The sequence below is a fragment of the Trichosurus vulpecula genome, chromosome 8 (genome assembly GCF_011100635.1).
Source record: "Trichosurus vulpecula isolate mTriVul1 chromosome 8, mTriVul1.pri, whole genome shotgun sequence".
Classification (NCBI taxonomy): Eukaryota; Metazoa; Chordata; class Mammalia; order Diprotodontia; family Phalangeridae; genus Trichosurus; species Trichosurus vulpecula.
In genome coordinates, this window is record NC_050580.1 from 51,590,212 (window position 1) to 51,608,363 (window position 18,152).

The window sequence follows — 18,152 nt, forward strand, 5'->3', positions numbered from 1 at the left end:
AGACACAAAACCAAAACAGTTCCTGGCTTCAGGGAGCTTCCATTCTATTGGTCAAAGATCATTCAGTAATAGTAATAATGACCTTTCATTTGTATACTCACTGTAACTTTGATTTGTTTGTATTGGTACCACATTTTCATGTACATTTCTCATTTAGTTCTCTGGGTGCCCCAGAAAAGTAGGCAGAGCAAAAAATATTAACCCCATTTTATAGACAGTGAACCAGACTTGAGAAGGAAGATGACTTGCTCCCACAGTCGTATTGCTAGTTAGTGTCAGACCTGACATAGAACCCAGTTCCCCTGAGTCTCAGACCCATGTTCCTCTGTGCCATGCTTCACCACTTCTCTGCTGATGCTGACTTTGTGCCACTATGGTTTGTGAAGGAGGTAGGGCTTGAACCCCAGAGACGGTGATGCAGGGTCTTTTGGTGGTCTCGGTAAAAATTGAGACCAGCTCAGTTCAACCAGCAGCCTCTCAGCTTGGGGCATTCTTCTCCTTCTGGCTGAGTGCTTAGCCTTCCAATTGTTTTTCTGTCTATAGTTTTATGTCTCAGCCATCACAGGGTCGTAGGTTTTGAGCCTGAGGAGATCTCAAAGGTTATCTAGTCCAGCCTCCTCTTTTGTAGGTGAGGAAATGAAGGGCCAGAAGAATTAGTGATTCACACCATCATGCAGCTAGTAAATGTCAGAGCCAGGATTTGAACCTAGAACCTCCATCTCCAAGTCCAACGTGCTCTGTGCTGTACCATGCATCCTACACACAGCGGTCAGATTAATCTTCCTAATGCAAAGTTCTGCTTAGAAATATCTAGGAACTCCCTACTGTCTATATGATGGTAATAGCTGACATTTTACAATCATTGTTATTATTACTTTTATCGTTGTTATGACAGTGTAAACACCAAGCTCCTTAGCTTGCTATTCAGGACTCTCCAGAACATGTCTCCAATTAAGTTCAGTGGAAATTTAGTAACTAAGTGCCTATTATGTGCACATCACTCTTCTAGGTAGGTGTTTGAGGGTACAAGGATAGAAATGAAAAAACAGACAGTAGAGTGAGGGAGCGCTCTCAACTAGGAACATCAGAAAAGGCTTCCCAGTGGAGGGAGCCCCAGAACTGAACCTCAATGGAAGAGGCAGAAGAGAGGAGGGAGAGAATGTATTCTGGGCATGGTAGAAGGAGACCAAAACGTTGAATTCAGAGAATGCCAGTTGGACCACATGGCAGGAATGGAGTGACTTATGAGGAGGGGAATAAGGTGAATTAAGCCTAGAAGAGTTAGGCAGCTAGATGATGAAGGTCATTAAACACTTGGCTGAGGGGTTTGAATTTGATCCTAGAAATAATCAGGAGCCCTGAAGATTTTTGAGTAGTAGAGGGACATTGTCAGGAAAGTTAATTTTGGTAGCTGGAGGAGGATGGGTTAGAGAGGGTCCTTGAGGCCACATGTGGCCTTCTAGGTCCTCGGGTTCAGCCTTTTGACTGAATCCAAGTTTTTCAGAACAAATCCTTGTAAAGGGATTTGTTCTGTGGGGCTTGGATTCAGTCAAAAGGCTGCACTTGAGGACTCAGAGGACCACATGTGGCCTGGAGGCCGCAGGTTCCTCACCCCTGGAGAGGCTGGAAGCAGAGAGACCAATTAAGACAGTATTGCAATACTGTCTTTTCCTTTTCCTCTCTGATCTCATACAAACTCTGGTTTAACCAGAATGGTCCACTAATTTTCCTCATAAAATGCTGTGTAGATTCCCATCTTCTAGCCTTTGCCTTGCCATATTTATTTTTTGAAGAGGTCTTATTTGTATTCATATTTTTTGTTATTACATCATCTTTTTTTTAAATCAAATATACCCTTCCTGCAACCCAGTGAGCTGTGCCTTGTAACAGAGATTGTAAAAAAGAAAGAATAAAAGCAGTTCAGCAATCAACACATGAATTGTGTCTCACGGTACTCTTCCACAACCTTAGTTCTCCACCTCTAAAAAGAGGGGAGGAAAGTTCAGACTATATTTATTGTAAGAAATATCTCCAAGTAGGATAGAAACAGAAAGAATACTGATTAGCTGAGTCTGTGACCTAGGCCTGAGCTTCTTAATCTGGCCTCTGGGGGGCTCTGATTCCTCCAGGTTTTCAGGCCTAGAGGCTAGTTAGATGGGAAGGGGGGAGGGCAAGCTAGCCCTATAATACTTGTAACCATTTATGATTAGATTAGGGGTATTTTAGAATTGCCTGCCCCCCCTCCAAAACACCTTACAGTTTTATTTTTTCCCTTTAATTGCTAGTAAAGCACACCTTCTCCCCAGCCAAATCTGAACTTCCATTCAAGGTCTAGTTTAAATCCTCTTATCTTGATAGAGTCTTCCCTGACCCCATCAGACTCTATAATGCCCTCTTGCTGCTCCAGACTCCTTTAGGACATAAGATGCTGCCTTATGGGTCATGTGTTTCCCCAACTAGATTGTAAGCTCCTTGAAGGCAGGGATTGTTGTCTTCTGTTTTATATCCCCATAACATAGAGCACAAAGTTTATTTCTGGCTGGTGGGCAATAAGTATTTGTTGGATGAATGAATACATGAATGAATGCATGGATGAATGAATGAATGCATGAATGAATGCATGGATGAATGAATGAATGCATGAATAAATGAATGAATGACTGCTGATTGTTTTGCCCCTTGCTTCTTACTTCACCATAATGTATGTTCAGTAGGTGGCAGTGTTGGTCTAAGGGTGAACACACAGTACTGAAGCAACCAGCCCCAAACCTTCACTTTTCACTGGAACTTGTTCCTAAGATTTTAGAGGAAGCTACTGTAGAAATTATCTGAAGCCTAGCCTCCTCATTTGACAAAACAGGTAAACTGAGGCCCCAGGAGGAAGTGACTTGCTGAGGTCTCGTAGCTAGTTGTAGCAGAGGTAGGGCTAGCAATCATTTCTTCTGTGTTATAAACAAGGTTGGAAAATGGTGCCCCAGTGAGTCATTGTCAATCACCAGGGGCTTTGAGCTTTTACTATAACTTGGAACTTGACTTAGCAGAAAAGAGGAGGAAGAGAATAAGCATTTATATAGTTCCTACTGTATGCCTGCCAATGTGCTGTTTTTATTTTTAAACAAATATTATCCTATTTGATCCTCACAAACCCTGGAAGGTAGGTGCTACTACTATCCACATTTTACAGACAAGGATACTGAGGCAGGCATGCTAAGTGACTTGCCCAGGGTCACATAGCTACTAAGTGCCTGAGGCTAGATTTGAATTTAGGTCTTCCTGACTCCAGGCCCAGTACTCTATCCATTGCACCACCAGCTGTCTTAGATACCTGTGTTCCATGTCCCTTTCCACAGAGTCATTTAAAAAAGTGCCCTGGTTGGGTCCCCCTGCCTATATGTTTGGCTGTAGGCAGCTTATCTCTCCTCACTTCTCTTGCTTATCCCTAGGTTCAGCTTGGCTTTTGACTCCTAATCCCAGTGCTCTCTCTTCTACATTGTGCTGAACCTCCAGAATTAACAGAGATTATGTTGAAACATCCACACCTTTATTCTTTTTAAGTATATTTGTTAGCAGAAGCTGGTCCATTATGTTAACAAGTAAAGGATGTGCTTTTGTGAATATGAGGGATTTGTCACTGACTGTCAGTACATAAGAGCTTCTAAAATGTTCGAAAACGGTTTTTTTTTGAGATAGTCCAACCATTTTATTTTCCTCTGATCGGTTCATGAATGTTGATGGGCAGATAGCTCTTTATGTGGCTTTGGAGGGAGTCTGGGGGCAGCATCTGCAGATCTGAATCGGGGTGGGGGCGTCCGATCCCTCCGAGCCTCACAGGAGCAATTCCTCACTGCCTAGCTGTGGATCGCACAGCTCACACAGTAATGTAGTTTCGCATACAGTTTGGGCGGCACATAGGAGTCGACGCTGGTGTCGGAGATGTCCCTGATGGCTGCTGCTTCCACGATGTTGCAGGTGATGAACTTCTTGATGGCTTTGTCGCCTTGGGCACGCAGCAGGTGCAGTTGGTGCAGCCGATGTGATGAGGGCACAGTCTCTGGGAACCCCCTTGAATCTGGAATACAGTCTCTGGGAGCCCCCTTGAACTGTCCTTGAATCTTCCAACTAGATCTGGCCTTCCCCAGAGACTATAGCCTCACATTATCATTAGGCCTAAACCTTGCCCTCTATTGTTAACTATAGATATGCATGCCTTCAGTTACTTCCCAACCTTGATATTATCAGTATCCATGCCTTCAGGAACTTCCTGCCCTTAATTCCATTCTCTTGGTTTCTGGACTCTGACCTCACCTGGTCCTCCTTAGACTTCCCTCAAGACCCTCCCTAAACCCCTCCTCTAGTCACCCCAGACCACCCCTCAATCCCTCCTACAATCTTTGTGTATATAATCTCCATCTTGCCTCCATGAAGGTGCTCAGATTCAATCTAATTCAGTAGGTTGAATCTGGCCGGCTTGTGGAAACAAGCGTCACCAGGGGGGGATTTCTTAAGACAGCCCATTATGGTGAATCCCTAATAAACTTTCTCTTTTCCCTTGGCTGAGAAGGCTTGAGTCGAATTCTTTCGGCAGGACCCGGCGTGTAGGTATTTTGGGGTCTCGAGCACCCCTAGAAACCTGTGGTTCCCCTACAATCATCATTTTTACAAAACCTCTTCAGATGGGCTTCACATGGCTGCAGCCCTTCTTGGCGCGCCCGTCGTTCCTCCTCTTCTTGGTCATGTTGGAAGCCAGGAACCAAAAAAGCTGGTTGTTTTTTTTTTTTTTAATAAAAATTGAAACGTTCCCCCATCCAATCCTGCCCACACCATTGTTTGCTCAGCAAACTCCTCATTGACAGCACAAAGCTCCTGTCCAAAGACCCACCAATTCCAAATTGGGGAGTGTAGTGAATTAAAGGCTTTACTTCATTTTGCTTACGAAAACTTGACTCACTTCAGCCAGAAAGGGCTTTTTCTTTATTCTCCCTGCCCCTGGCCCCAATTGCAACTAGTTAGAGCTGCCCAGACAAGAAACAAGACAGGGAGAGGAAACTGGTCAGCAGATCTGAAATGTAGGTCAAGTGTGTGATGGAGGTCTGTGGTGATGTGATCATTAGACAATGTCTCCAGGGGTTAGTTTGGAGCTTCGAGGGGCTCCCCCTGCTGATCCCCAGAGTCTCCAAGGGATTTAGTTTATGCCAATGAAATTTCCGAGGGAGCGGTAACATGTTGGGGGGGTGGATTTTAAAGGGGGTAGCTGTTTACATGTTACTAAATACAGTTGTTGCTGCTCATAGTGGGGTGGAGTGAGAGCTGCATTTAATTTTTCCCAGCATGGAAGTTCCAGGCTTTAGTTCAGACAAAGGAAGACCCAGGAAATATTCAGGTAGTTCATGATGTAGCTGAGTCTGGGGGTCAGTGGGAAACATCAGCCTAGCCCTATTTCCCTCCTTGCTTTGCCAGGTTCTCATCAGGATTTACTTGGATGTGAGCAGGGGAAGTCCATCTACCCCCATTCCCATCTGTCTTAAACACTTTGAGATCCAAGGGATGTCTGGAGGAGGAAATGGCCTCCTCCTCCTCCTTCCTCCTTCTGGTTGCAGATGAAGCAGAGACACCTTTGGGACCACCATACAGTGTGGGAGGATTGTAGTTAGTGGCAGTTACTCCTGTGGGAAGCAAGCCTAGTAATTGTCTAAGGTTAGCCTTCAGGTGAGGGGCTTGAAAGGCTAATGGCTCCCCATCACTTACTGAGTGATGCCCGGATTCCTTAGCCTGGTGTTCCAAAGTCTTCAGTAATCAGCCTACCTTTCTAACATTATCTGACGCTATGCCCTCTCAGGTACTCAGTGGTCTAGGCAGACTGGACTACCTACTGGCCGGTGAGCACATTCCAGGACTTAACTGCCTCTATTCATTTTGCTCTCATTTTCTGAGTCTGAAATTCCCTCCCTTCCTCACCCTTTCCCCTGCCTGTTGAAAAGCCTGCCCCCTTTAAGATCTGGCTCAGTCTAGAGCTCCTCTATGAAGCCTTTCCTGATCACCCCCAGCCAGAAATAATCTCTTCTTCCTGTGAACCCCCCTGGTACTTTGTATGGCCTCCTATGTACTTTTATATTCAATTCTCTTTTGCAGAATGGGTGCTTAGGTGCTTGTCTTATCTTCCCTGTAGATCATAAGCCTCTCAAGGGCCAGGTTGATTCCTGATTTATGCTGGTGTCTCCGTCACACAGGTCATGGTGCTTTGCACAGTGAGAGCCTGGTAGGGAGAGTGGAAAGCATACAGCACTTGGAATGAGAAGACCTGGGCTTAAATCAGCCACTTCATCTCTGACTGTCGACTGTTGGCCCAGTTTCCTCAACTGTAAAAAGAAGCAATGGGAGGGACTTTAGACTGGATACAGGGCTTTTGAAGTTCCTTCCAATTCTCAGTCTGTGACTAGATAATCTTGATGGTCTCTTCCAGTTCCTTGTCTTTGCTTCTGTCATCCCTTGGTTGGCTGAAGTGCCTTCAGATGCTTTAGCTTTAATTAGAGAGATGGAGGTAGGGCTCCCTTCAGTTTGGAAATGTAGCCTGCTGAATAGTTAAGTGCTTAACCTGATTGGTTAAATGAGCCAACACTGCCAGATTTCCCACAGTCTGCTGGTGGAGACTGTCCTACAGGTCAAAATGAAAGCATCATGGGATAGTGGAATGGACATAGAACTCCTGAGTTCAATATTCTGATATTTACAAGTAGAGTGAAGTTTTCTCTGCATTTCAGTTTCCTTTTCTCTAAAATAGATTTGATAATACTTGTACTATCCACTTCACGGGGTTGTTGTTAGGAGGCTTCTTTATAAACTTTAAGGTGCCATATAAATAGGAATTCTTAGTCCCAAATCAAACTAAGGAGCAGCCACCAGTCCTCAGATACAGCTTCTGTGTTGTTTGGTCATAGCTAAAGGATTGGGTGTGGAACTTAGCCAGGCCAGGAGAATCATAGAAGCTGAGAGTTGGACACTTCAGAGACCTTCTAGTATAACCCAGGCCTGAGCAAATACTCTGCAGCAAGAAGTCATTCAGCCTTTCATTAAACAGCTGCAGTGAGAGGGAGCCATGCAGCCCATGCTACTTAGGTTTGGTGGCTTTCTAAAAATTAAATTAAACTTTTTTCAATTAATGAAAATTTACTTTCTCTTCCTCCCACCACCTCTTTAACAAATATGCATAGTCGAGCAAAACAAATTCCTGCTTTGGCAGGAATCCAAAATCCAAAAATACGGTTGGTTGTTATCCTTTGTACTCAAAGAGGACCAAATTGACATCACTGTGTTGGACTCAAGGTACAATGTGTCCGACTGTGGCTGATCAGATCAATATGAGCTTGGAAACTACAGGTCGGGCACAACTAGTCCACATGAACATTTGGAGTGAAGATGTCTCTAAATGTGCACATCTCACATTTCTTTTGAGGTACTGCAATTCTGCTTTGCTCATGGAGCACAGCACCTTTGATGTGGGCACGTCATGCTGGGCAGTCCTGTGCCAGTGTCTCTCGTGTCTCATAATAGATTCCAGAATTCTTCAGAGAGACCTTGAGAGTATTCTTGTATCACTTCTCTCCTCCATGTGAGTGCTTACCTTGTGTGAGTCCTCTGTAAAAGTCTTTTATACAAGCATACTTTTAGCATTTGAACAATGTGGCTAGCCCATTGGAGTTGTGCTCTCTGCAGTAGAGTTTGAATGCTTGGCAGTTCAGCTCAAGAAAGGACTTCAGTGTCTGGTATCTTATCTTGCCAGGTGATCTTCAGAATCTTCCTAAGACAATTAATATACCAGATCTTAGACTCTATTATAAGGTAGTAATTATCAAAACTATCTTGTACTGGCTAAGAAATAGAAAGGGAGATCAGTGGAATAGGGTAAGACATAAAATTTACAGCAGGAAATGAATATAGTAACCTTATATTTGACAAGTGTAAAAACTTAAGTTTTTGGGGTAAGAATTCATTATTTGGTAAAAATTGTTCAGAAAACTAGAAAGCAGTATGGCAGAAATTGGGTATAGACCAATATCTTACACCACTTACCAAAATAAGGTGAAAATGGATATGTGACCTAGGTATAAAAAGAGATATTACAAGAAAATTTGAAGAACATGGAGCATATTATTTATCAGACCTATGGATAGGTGAATAGTTTATGAATAGACAAGAGATAGAGAGTGAGGTGTAAAATGGATAATTTTGATTACATTAAAAAGTTTTGGCATAAATAAAACAAATGTAGCCAGTATCAGAAGGAAAGCAGAAAATTGGGGGGAAAATTTTATAGACAGTTTCTCAAATAGAAGTCATATCTCAAGTATATAAAGATCTTTGTAAAATCTATAAGAATACAAGTCATTCCTCATTTGATAAATGGTCAAAGGATGTGAACAGGTAGTTTTCTGATTAAGAAATGAAAACAATTTATAGTCATATGAAAAATGTTCTAAATCATTATTGATTAGAAAAATGCAGATTAAAACAACTTTGAGATATCATCTTACACCTATCAGATTGGCTAAAATGATCTAAGGGGAAAGTGACAAATATTGGAGGGTATGTGGGAAAATTGGGGCACATATTCACTGTTGGTGGAACTATGAACTGATCCAACCAGTTTGGAGAGCAATCTGGAATTATGCCCAAAGAGTTATTAAACCCTTTGACCCAGCAATACTACTACTATGTATATTTCCAAAGATGATTAGGGAAAAAGGAAAAGAACCTATATGGTCTAAAATATTTATAGCAGCTCTCTTTGTGGTGGCAAAGAGTTAGGAATTGTGGGGATGCCTGTCAATTGGGGAATAGCTAAACAAGTTGTGGTATGTGATTGTGATGGAATATTATTGTGCTGTAAGAAACGATCAGCTCAGTGATCTTAGAAAAACATGGATAGGCTTGCATGAAATAATGAAGCGTGAAATGAGCAGAACCAAGAGAATGCTGTATACAGTAATAGCTTTAAGAACAACTATTAGTGAATAAGTCATTTTGACTATTTTTATAATACCCACATTAACTGTAAAGGACCTATGAAGGAAGACACTATCTGCATTCAGAGAAAGAACTGATAAACAGAAATACATGTAGAATTATTTTACACACACACACACACACACACACACACACACACACATTTGTGTCTAATGGTAGCCATCTCTGGGGTAGGGTGGGGGAAGGGAAAAAAAAGAAAGTTACATAACTTTGTTGTATATTTAAAAGGAATAGCAAGTTGTACATAATATTTTTGCAGTTTCATGTGCAAAAAAGAAAATTCAAATGGAAGCGATTCAGTTTCTTGGCGGATAGACTGTCCAGATTTCACAGACATACAACAATGAGGTCAGCACAATGGCTCTTTAGACCTTCATAGCAGCCTAATACCTCTTCTCTCCCACACTTTACTTTGGAGCCTCCCAACCACAGAGCTAGCCTAGCAATGTCAACCTCATCATCTATATGTACATCCCTGGAAAGTGTACTGCCAAGGTAAGTGAACTTATCCACAGCATTCAAAATTTCTCCATTTACTGTAACTGATGGTTCTACCTATGGATGGTAAGATGCTGGCTAGTAGAGAACGTTTGTTTTCTTGGTGTTAATTGTTAGGCCAAAATTAGCACAGGTGGCAAAGAATCGATTCATATTCCTGTTCTAATGTAACTCACTGGCTTTTCAGACTCACAGAAGTCTAAGCCCTTCCATATGATGACCCTTCAAGATATTTGAAGACTGCTGTCATGCCCCTCACTAAGTTCTATTAGAACTATTAGAACTAGCTATTAGCTCTTTCAGTTGAACTTTGTATACCACAAACTAGAGACTCTAAAAAGACCATGCTGGTCACCCACCTGTGAATGTCTTCCCAGCTTGTCCATATTTCCCCAAAAATCTGATGCCCAGAACTAAAAACAGTGCACCAGGGGTGACCTAACCTGAGAAAGGGAGGGCCATTCTTCTGGGTATTCTGCATCTCTTTATGTAACCTGTGCCAACACTAGCTTTTTTAGCTGCCATTGTCAAACTTGAATCAATGTTTGTTAAGTTGTTGTATGTTGAATGTGCAGTCCACCAGCCACCCCCACCAACCCCGCCCCTGCCCCAGATCTCTTTCATAGAAACTGTTGTCTAGGTTCGCCTTCATTCTATAATCATGAAGCTGATTTTTTTTGGAACCAAGTGTAGAACTTGGATATCCTTATTACATTTTGTCTTATTAGACTTGGCCTATTGTTCTGCCCACGTTCTTAATCTGAGGTTCCTGGACCCCCAAAGATCCGGGGATAGATTTCAGGGAATCTGAATTTAGATGTGGAAAAAAAAATCACGTTTGTATTTTCACTAATCTCTAGCTAAAACTGAGCATTTTCTTTAATTGTTTAAAAACATCCTTCTGAGAAGGGGCTCACAGAACTGCCAAAGGGGTCCATGACACAAAAGACGTGAAGAACATCAGTTCTGGTTATCAAGAGCTTTTTGGATCATCCTATATATTAGTTATCTCTCCAGGCTTTGTGTTATCTGCAGTCCTCATAAGCGTACAGTTTATGGCTTTATCCAAATCTTTGATAAAAATGTTGAGCTACCTAGGGCAAAGGACAAATTCCTGGGATATTTTACCAGAGAATTCCCTCCAAATTGATGTTGACTCATTAATAGCTACTCTTTTGGGTTCAGTCATTTAACTAGTTCTGAAGTCATCTTAGGTATGCTATTTTTCCAGCTCTCATCTTTTCATCTTATCCAGCATGATCTATTAAATGCTTTCCTGAACTCTAAGCATACCGTCGAGAATGAAATTAAGGCAAACTAAGGCACAAGCCCTGAGCATGATCAGTGTATTAGGAAAGCACGAATCTGTCAATAAAAAGGGTCTCAATCTCCTTAGCAAGCTAATATTCTGAATGAGGGCTGACAGATCACTTATAGACAAAAGAAGCATCCAGAAACTAGAAGGTATTATCATAGATTGGGATCATATTGGTGACAAAGTCAGAAGCATCATAGATGTGGCCAACCATATGATTGGCTGGAAATTGGGAATGAAGGGCTAGCAATAACCTGTCCTTCTATCTTGTCGATAAGAAATTCAGATTGATTTAATCTACCAGCAAGAATGACAAATGGCATATAGATAACTGATTTCTTCTAATTATACAAGGACTGGTAGTGGTAGAGAGATAACAGTTTTCTTTTAATTAAAATGATTTATAGGGAAACGACTTCTAAACTCATAGAGGAAGAATGAACTTCTGAACTTAATTCAAAGACAAAGAAATATTACTTAAGCAGTTATACAAAATGTCAGCAGTGAAAGAGAATAGAATCAATTACAAAATAGAATAAATTTGATTTTCTCGTAGTATGTCTGCAGCATTCCCTCGATCTCTCTCAGCCCACTTCTCCTTTCAGAGAAGCACATGATCCTGGCGTGAGATGACCTCTATGAGATGAAACTACAATGGCTTATGGGATCACTGCTTCTCTTTCCAAATGCTTATAAGCCATACTTTTAATAACTTGCCTTACAGTCTTGAATGAAATTCAAGTTAACAGGCTTATAGTTTGTGCACTCTACCTTCTTCTTTAATGAAAATGTGAACATTTGAGCTGCTCCAGGCCTGTGGCATTTCTCTTGTTGCCCGTGTTCTTTCAGTGATCATTGACAGTAATTCAGCATTTACACCTACCATTTACTTCAGGGCCTTAGGATGTTTTTCTTCCATCCCTGGTGACTTCAACTCATCGAGGATAGCCAGGTGTTCTCAGTGTCTCCTTATTTTTGTTCACAGCTGTAGCTTCTTGTTAATCATTTTTGTTCTTTCCTTCCCAATCCAATGATCATTCTGGTGAAAGAGGAAACAGAAGTGAGGTAAGATTAGACTAGGTTAGGGAAGGGGCACCAGGAGGTGTTGTGAGGGTACAGGCATCCCCTGGACAGGGCTCTGAGGTGAAACAGGAGAAAATGTCAAAGCTTCTGTGCCAGCTGTCAGTCGAATCAGACCCTTCAGTGGCTAGCGTGCTTCTAGCCTCAGAGACAGACCCAGGTTCAAAAGAAGAATGAACGAGTTAACTCAGCTTTTCTCCCATCACCCATTATTATAATGCTGTTCCTCCTGAGTAGCCTACGTCTCTTTGTTTCTGTCTCTCCTGATGTTTATCATCAAAAGGCTGTTTCTGTTACGTCTTTCAAAGAATCTTGAATGATTTTGCTGTATGGATGGGAGACGCCTTGTTGTAAAAGGGCCCGAAAGGCGGCATTTTATTCTACTTGGTGAAACGCTTTTTTGTAATCAGCAAACAGTGAGTGTGATGGGATGTTACATTGTCTGCATCTTTCCACTAATTGGGAAATGGTGAAGGTACAATCCATCATTAAATATTGATTTTGAAAGGCTTCTTCTTCCCTAATGCCCTCATCAAGATTTTACAAACAAATTTATATTCTAACCCAGTGTTACCTTTGGCAGCCATCTTTCTCCTTTTGCAAATAAGTTAGACATTTGCTTTGTAAAGTGCTTTTAAAATCCCATTAAAAAAATCCTACTATCCTATGAGTAGCAGTCTGTGGCAGTGGAACTTGGAGTAAGATAACACTGCCTGTAGAGAACAAAAGGGCAGTGTCACACAAAAGGTGCTGGAGAGGCCCACAGCGAGTGTGAGCAGGTTGGCTGTCACATGTAGCCAAGGTGAAACTCTGAAGAAGAACATTAGTAAAAGATGTCATCGAGGAATGGTATGATGGGAAGAGCAGATGGACACACGTCACGGATGAAGGATGGCAGGTGGACATCCAGAGAGCTCCCCTGCCACCTTCCTAGTGTGGAGAGAAATTGAGGGAGGCCTCTCAAACTTTAGGTGCAGTCCATACCTGCGGGAGGCCATGGACAAGAGTTGCACAGGGGTGGGCAGACATGGATGAATTGTGATCTGTGAGTATAAGAGGGAATCACAGATCATTGGAGTATTCAAGTAATATAAACTTACCAGTCATCAACAAATACAGACATTCCACCCTACATTACTGCCTTGGCACCTATCATCCCACATCTCTCTTCCTTTTGGCTAACTTCCTTGGAGAAATACATCAAAGTAACTTCACCCTCCTCTCTTCTCACTTCCTTCAGAACCCTTTGCAATCTTGTTTCCAGTCTCATCATTCAACAAACATTGCTCTCTCCAAAGATACTGGCAACCTCTTAATTGCCAAATCCAATGGGCTTTTCTCCAACCTCCTCCTCTTTGACATCTCTGAAGCCTTTGGCACTGTCCATCACTCTCTTCTCTTTCACGCTCTATTCTCTCTAGGTTTTTGTGACATGGCTGTCCCCTGACTCCCCACTCCTTCCTCTCCTTTGGTAGATCATCACCTGCAGGTTAGGCCACTACCTATGGCTGTCCCCCAAATGCTCTGTCCTAGGCCCACTTTTCTTTTCCCCCTATACTGTCTTGTTTGGTAATCTTATTAACTCCTATAGGTTCAACAATCATTTCTATGCAGATGATGACCAGATCAATATGTACATCCTTAATCTTTGTACTGAGCACCAGTTCTGCATTACCAGCTGATTTTTGAACGTGTAGAATCTGATGTCCCATAGGAATGTTAAATTCAACTTGCCCAAAGCAGAACTCCTTAACTTTCCCTCATAAACCTTTTCCGTTTCCTAACTTTCCTATTACTGTTGAGAGTACCACCATCCTCCTAGTCACCCCAGTCCCAAACCTGGGTGTCTTCCTTAACTTCTCATTCACTCCACGTATCTAGTCTGTCACTGAACAATTTTACCATCACACCATTTCTTGTATGATTCCCCTTCTCTCCACTCACAGAACCACCACCCTTGTACAAACTCCTCATCTTTTGGCTTGAACTATTACTTTCTAATTGGCCTCCCTGCCTCAAGTCTCTCCCGACTCGTCTGTCCTCCATTCAGCTGCCAAGGTGAGCTTCCTAAAGTGCAGGTCTGATTAAACTCCACAGCATGGTTCTCTTGCCTCTAGGATCCAATACAAAACCCTCCCTTTGGTATTGAAAATAGTTTATAGCATGGCCTCTTCCTGCTTTTTCAGGCTTCTTCACTTCCCTCTGAATACTCTCTAGTCCATCTACACTGGCCTTCTTACTGATCCTCACACACTCCATCTCCTGACTCTGCTTTTGCTTTGCATTGGCTAGAATGTACTCCTTATGGGTCTTCAAATTTCCAATTGGCAATAATGGGCAAGTGAGGTATAAGCAATAATTGGTTTATTTAGGGAGACCAGTGGTCCCTAAGCAATCGAGATCCAAGACCTTCCTCCCGGCCAAGGATGCCTACTGCTCGAAGATGGCCAGCATTTATACAGATTGAGAGCACACTAAAAATAGAACAACTCAGTAAAATTTCGTGATTGGTTAACACCAGAAGCGAGGAAAATTCTATGATTGGTTGAGGGGCATAAACATTAATCATAACCTCTTTGTTAGCAGGCTTTTAAGTCATTAATTCCATGTCATTAACTACAGGTTTTTCCTGGAAAAGGCATTCCACCTGCCACCTCAGCAGACGTTTTCATAGGAAATCAAACATCTGGTGTTTTGGTCAGCAGAATCCTAGGAAATAAGGAAGTGCTGGGCATAAGGAAATGTCACAAGGGAGTGGTGACAATGCTTCATAGGGGTGAGGGGCACTGGTGGTGCAGTAACAAGCTCCAGGGCTAACGGAATGTAATTCTCTATAACAGACAGTCATAGGATCTTATCTTAGGATCTACAATGATATCACTAATACATAAGAGATTATTTGGCCCTAACATATATAACTCTTAATCTAACAATATACCTATCAATCTCAACTCTATTCAGTCTGACATTAATCTCTGGTCCCCATAAAATCACCACGAACTGAGTTAATACTGATTAAATTGAGTAGGGGTATCAGAATTTTCTTCACGTCCTTCCTTACTTCTGACTCCCAGCTTCTCTGGCTTCCTTTGAGATTCAACTCAGATATTACCTTCTGCAGGAGGCCTTTCCTACCCATCTCTCCTCCCCTTCCTCTCAGTTCTCTTTCTCTCTCTGATATGGTCTTCCATTGTACTGTACATCTTGTACATACGTAGTTATCGGAACATGTATTTCCCCTATTAGAATGTGAGCTCCTTGAGAGCAGAGACCATGCTTTTGCCTTTCTTTGCCAGTCCCTGGCACCTAGTAAGCTATAAATGCTGGGTGACTGACTGTCTGACTGACATTTAGATATACAAAGTACAAAAAAGAAGATTGTATATGAAACCATAAACTTTTGTTACAGTTTTTTAAAAAAAAAATAAGACCGTAGCAAAACTGGCCTGTTTATATCTCCTTCTGAACTTTGCTTTTTTTTTGTATATTTAAAAAATATTTTCTTGATGCCCCTTTCCTTCCCTTTTTTTAGATATCTCTCTTAGTATAGGCTAATTCAGTCCCAGTCGCCATAGGAGCTCTTCATTATAACAGAGAAATATAATCAATCAAAAACGCTGATGTGCCATCTGCACCTATAATGCATCTCCTCACCAGAAGGTGGGAGCATGCTTCATCGTAAGTTTTCTGGAGTCATGAGTGGTCACTACATTGATCAAAGTCCTGAAAGTCTTTCAGAATTGTTTTCTTTCATGTTATTATGGTCATTATGTAAACTGTTTTCTTTCTGCTTATTTCACTTTGCATCAGTTTATGTCTTCTCAAGTTGCTCTGATTTTTTGATATTTGTTTTTTATTGTGGTACATTAATATTCCTTTACATTCAGCATGGAGACATCTTGAAATAGTGGAAAGAATGGTGACCTCAAAGCCAGGAAATCCTGGGTTCAAGTTTCACCTCTGACATATACTAGTTGTGTGATCCTGGGCAAATCACTTAACCTTTTATTCTAAGGTTCTTTTAAGTTGCACAGAAGGTGCCAATCTGCTCTTGGTAGCAGGAGTTTCCTTACCTGGGAATAACTTTTACTAATGAAACCACGGGTCCAATTCCTACTCCTGTCCCTATGTTCATATACCACAATTTGTCTGGCTATTTGCCATTTAATGGGCTTTTGCATTTTTTTCATTTCTTTGCTACAACAAAACATGCTGCTATCAGATGAAATAATAATTATAAAGCACGTAGCACAGTGCCTGGCAATATAGTAAGCACTATATAAATGTTAGTTATTGTTATAATATAATATTTTTGTCCATATGAGTCCTTCCTCTCTGTCTTTGACCCCATGTTAGGTGGGGGGATGGAGGAGAAGGGCAGTTATATGTTCAGTAGTGATACCGCTGAGCCAAAAAGTCTGCACGGTTTAGTGACTTTTGGGATATGGTTCTAGCTCATAGCTTCACCATTATAGTGTGCTTGTGTTTCCAAACCCCCTCTGGCCATTGCTGTTTTTTATCTTTTGCCAAATTTTCCAATCTGATGGATTGATGGTAAAACCTCAGAGTTATTTTAATATTATTAGTGACTTGGAGTATCCTTTCATATAATTCTTGATAGCTTGCATTTCTGCATTTGAAAACTGCCTGCTTGTTTGCTTATATCTTTTGACCACTTATCTATTGGGGAATGGCTCTTTAAGAGATACACACATATGTGTATGTATATGTGTGTGTGTATACCTGCCACCTTAGCTACCAGACCTTTATCAAAGATGTTTGCTCCAAAGTTTTTTTCTCAGTTAAATATTTCTCATCTAACTATATTTCTTTTCATCTTTATGTAGTTGAAGTGGCCCATTTTGTCCTTCTACAATCTCATTTAGTTAAAAATTCTCTCCTTAGTAATAGTTGTGAAAAGTAATTCCTTCCCTTCTCCTCTAATTTGTTTATTTTAGTGAAGCTCCAATTAGTGCAAATGTTGAGTCCCTTGAGTAAAAGTTAAAATTATGTATTTTTGAGCTCAAATTTGATTCCTTATTTTAGGGTCTCAAGTTCAATCTTATTACCTATACTTCTTTGTAAAAGTAACTTTTATTTTATTTTCAGTTCCAAATTCTCTTCCTCTCCTTCCTTCTTCTCATTGAGAAGGCAAGAGAAATAAGATCCATTACAAGTATGTATAGTTATACAAAACAAATTTCCTCATTCACCATCTTCAAAAAAAAAAGGCAAGAAAAAGAACATATGCTTTAATCTATACACTGAGTCTTTTAGTGGATAGCATACATCCTCTTGAGTCCTTTGGAATGGTAGTTGGTCATTGTGTTGATTGGGGCTACTAAGTCTTTCAGAGTTGATTATCTTTACAGTAATTGCTGTTAGTACATAAATTGTTCTATTTCTGTTTACTTCACTTTATATCAGTTCGTACAAGTTTCCTAGATTTTTCTGAAGCCATCCCCTTTCATCATTTCTTATAGCACAATAGCATTCTATCACATTCATATACCATAACTTACTGAGTCATTCTCTAATTTATGCATATACCTTCAGTTTCCAGTTCTTTGCCATCACAAAAAGAGCAGTTATAAATATTTTTGTACTCATGGGTCCTTTTCCGCTTTTTTTGATCTATTTGGGGTATAGACCTAGTAGCTATCTCACTGGGTCAAAGATTATGAACAGTTTTGGGCATAGTTCCAAGTTGCTTTCCAGAATGGTTGGACTAGTTCACAGCTCTACCAACAGTGCGTTAGTGTACTAATGCCCCTCCAGCATTTGTCATTTTCCTTTTTTGTCTTTTTGGCCAATCTGATGGATTATTCCCCACGTTTAGTACATTTGGATATAGATAGCTGAGGCCATGGTATTTTTTTTCCAACCCTTTTGATTTCTCGAATGAATTACTGGTCCTTTCCTCTATTCTTCTTATCTTCTACCTGCTACCATCTGTGGGACCAGGCATTTTTCTTCCTTCTCTTCCCTTTCCAGTTTAAAATCCTCTTAGTCAAATTGAAGAAATTCCAAGTGATGTGTTTTCACTGGTCTTTGTTGGGCGCATAGCATAATGCAGCCTCAAGAGGCTGTCATGTCTTTGCCTTAAGTTGTGATCCAGAAATTGAAATTGCATTTTCTAGCACCATCTTCTTAGCCAAAACCTTTACCTCTGAATTTCACTTTCCAATTTTATTTCTTTTCCAAATTTCATATCATTAGTCAGTAGAAAAAATGGTAA

General features: G+C 41.1%; 1 protein-coding gene and 1 pseudogene across 1 annotated transcript in view; one reads left to right on the forward strand and one right to left on the reverse strand.

The window, feature by feature from the left end:
* The window catches only part of PPCDC (phosphopantothenoylcysteine decarboxylase), a 58,988-nt gene that overhangs the window by 10,190 nt on the left and 30,646 nt on the right, over window positions 1-18,152 (forward strand). The gene's annotated exons all lie outside the window — the stretch shown is intronic.
* LOC118828884 lies at window positions 3,849-4,735 on the reverse strand (annotated as a pseudogene).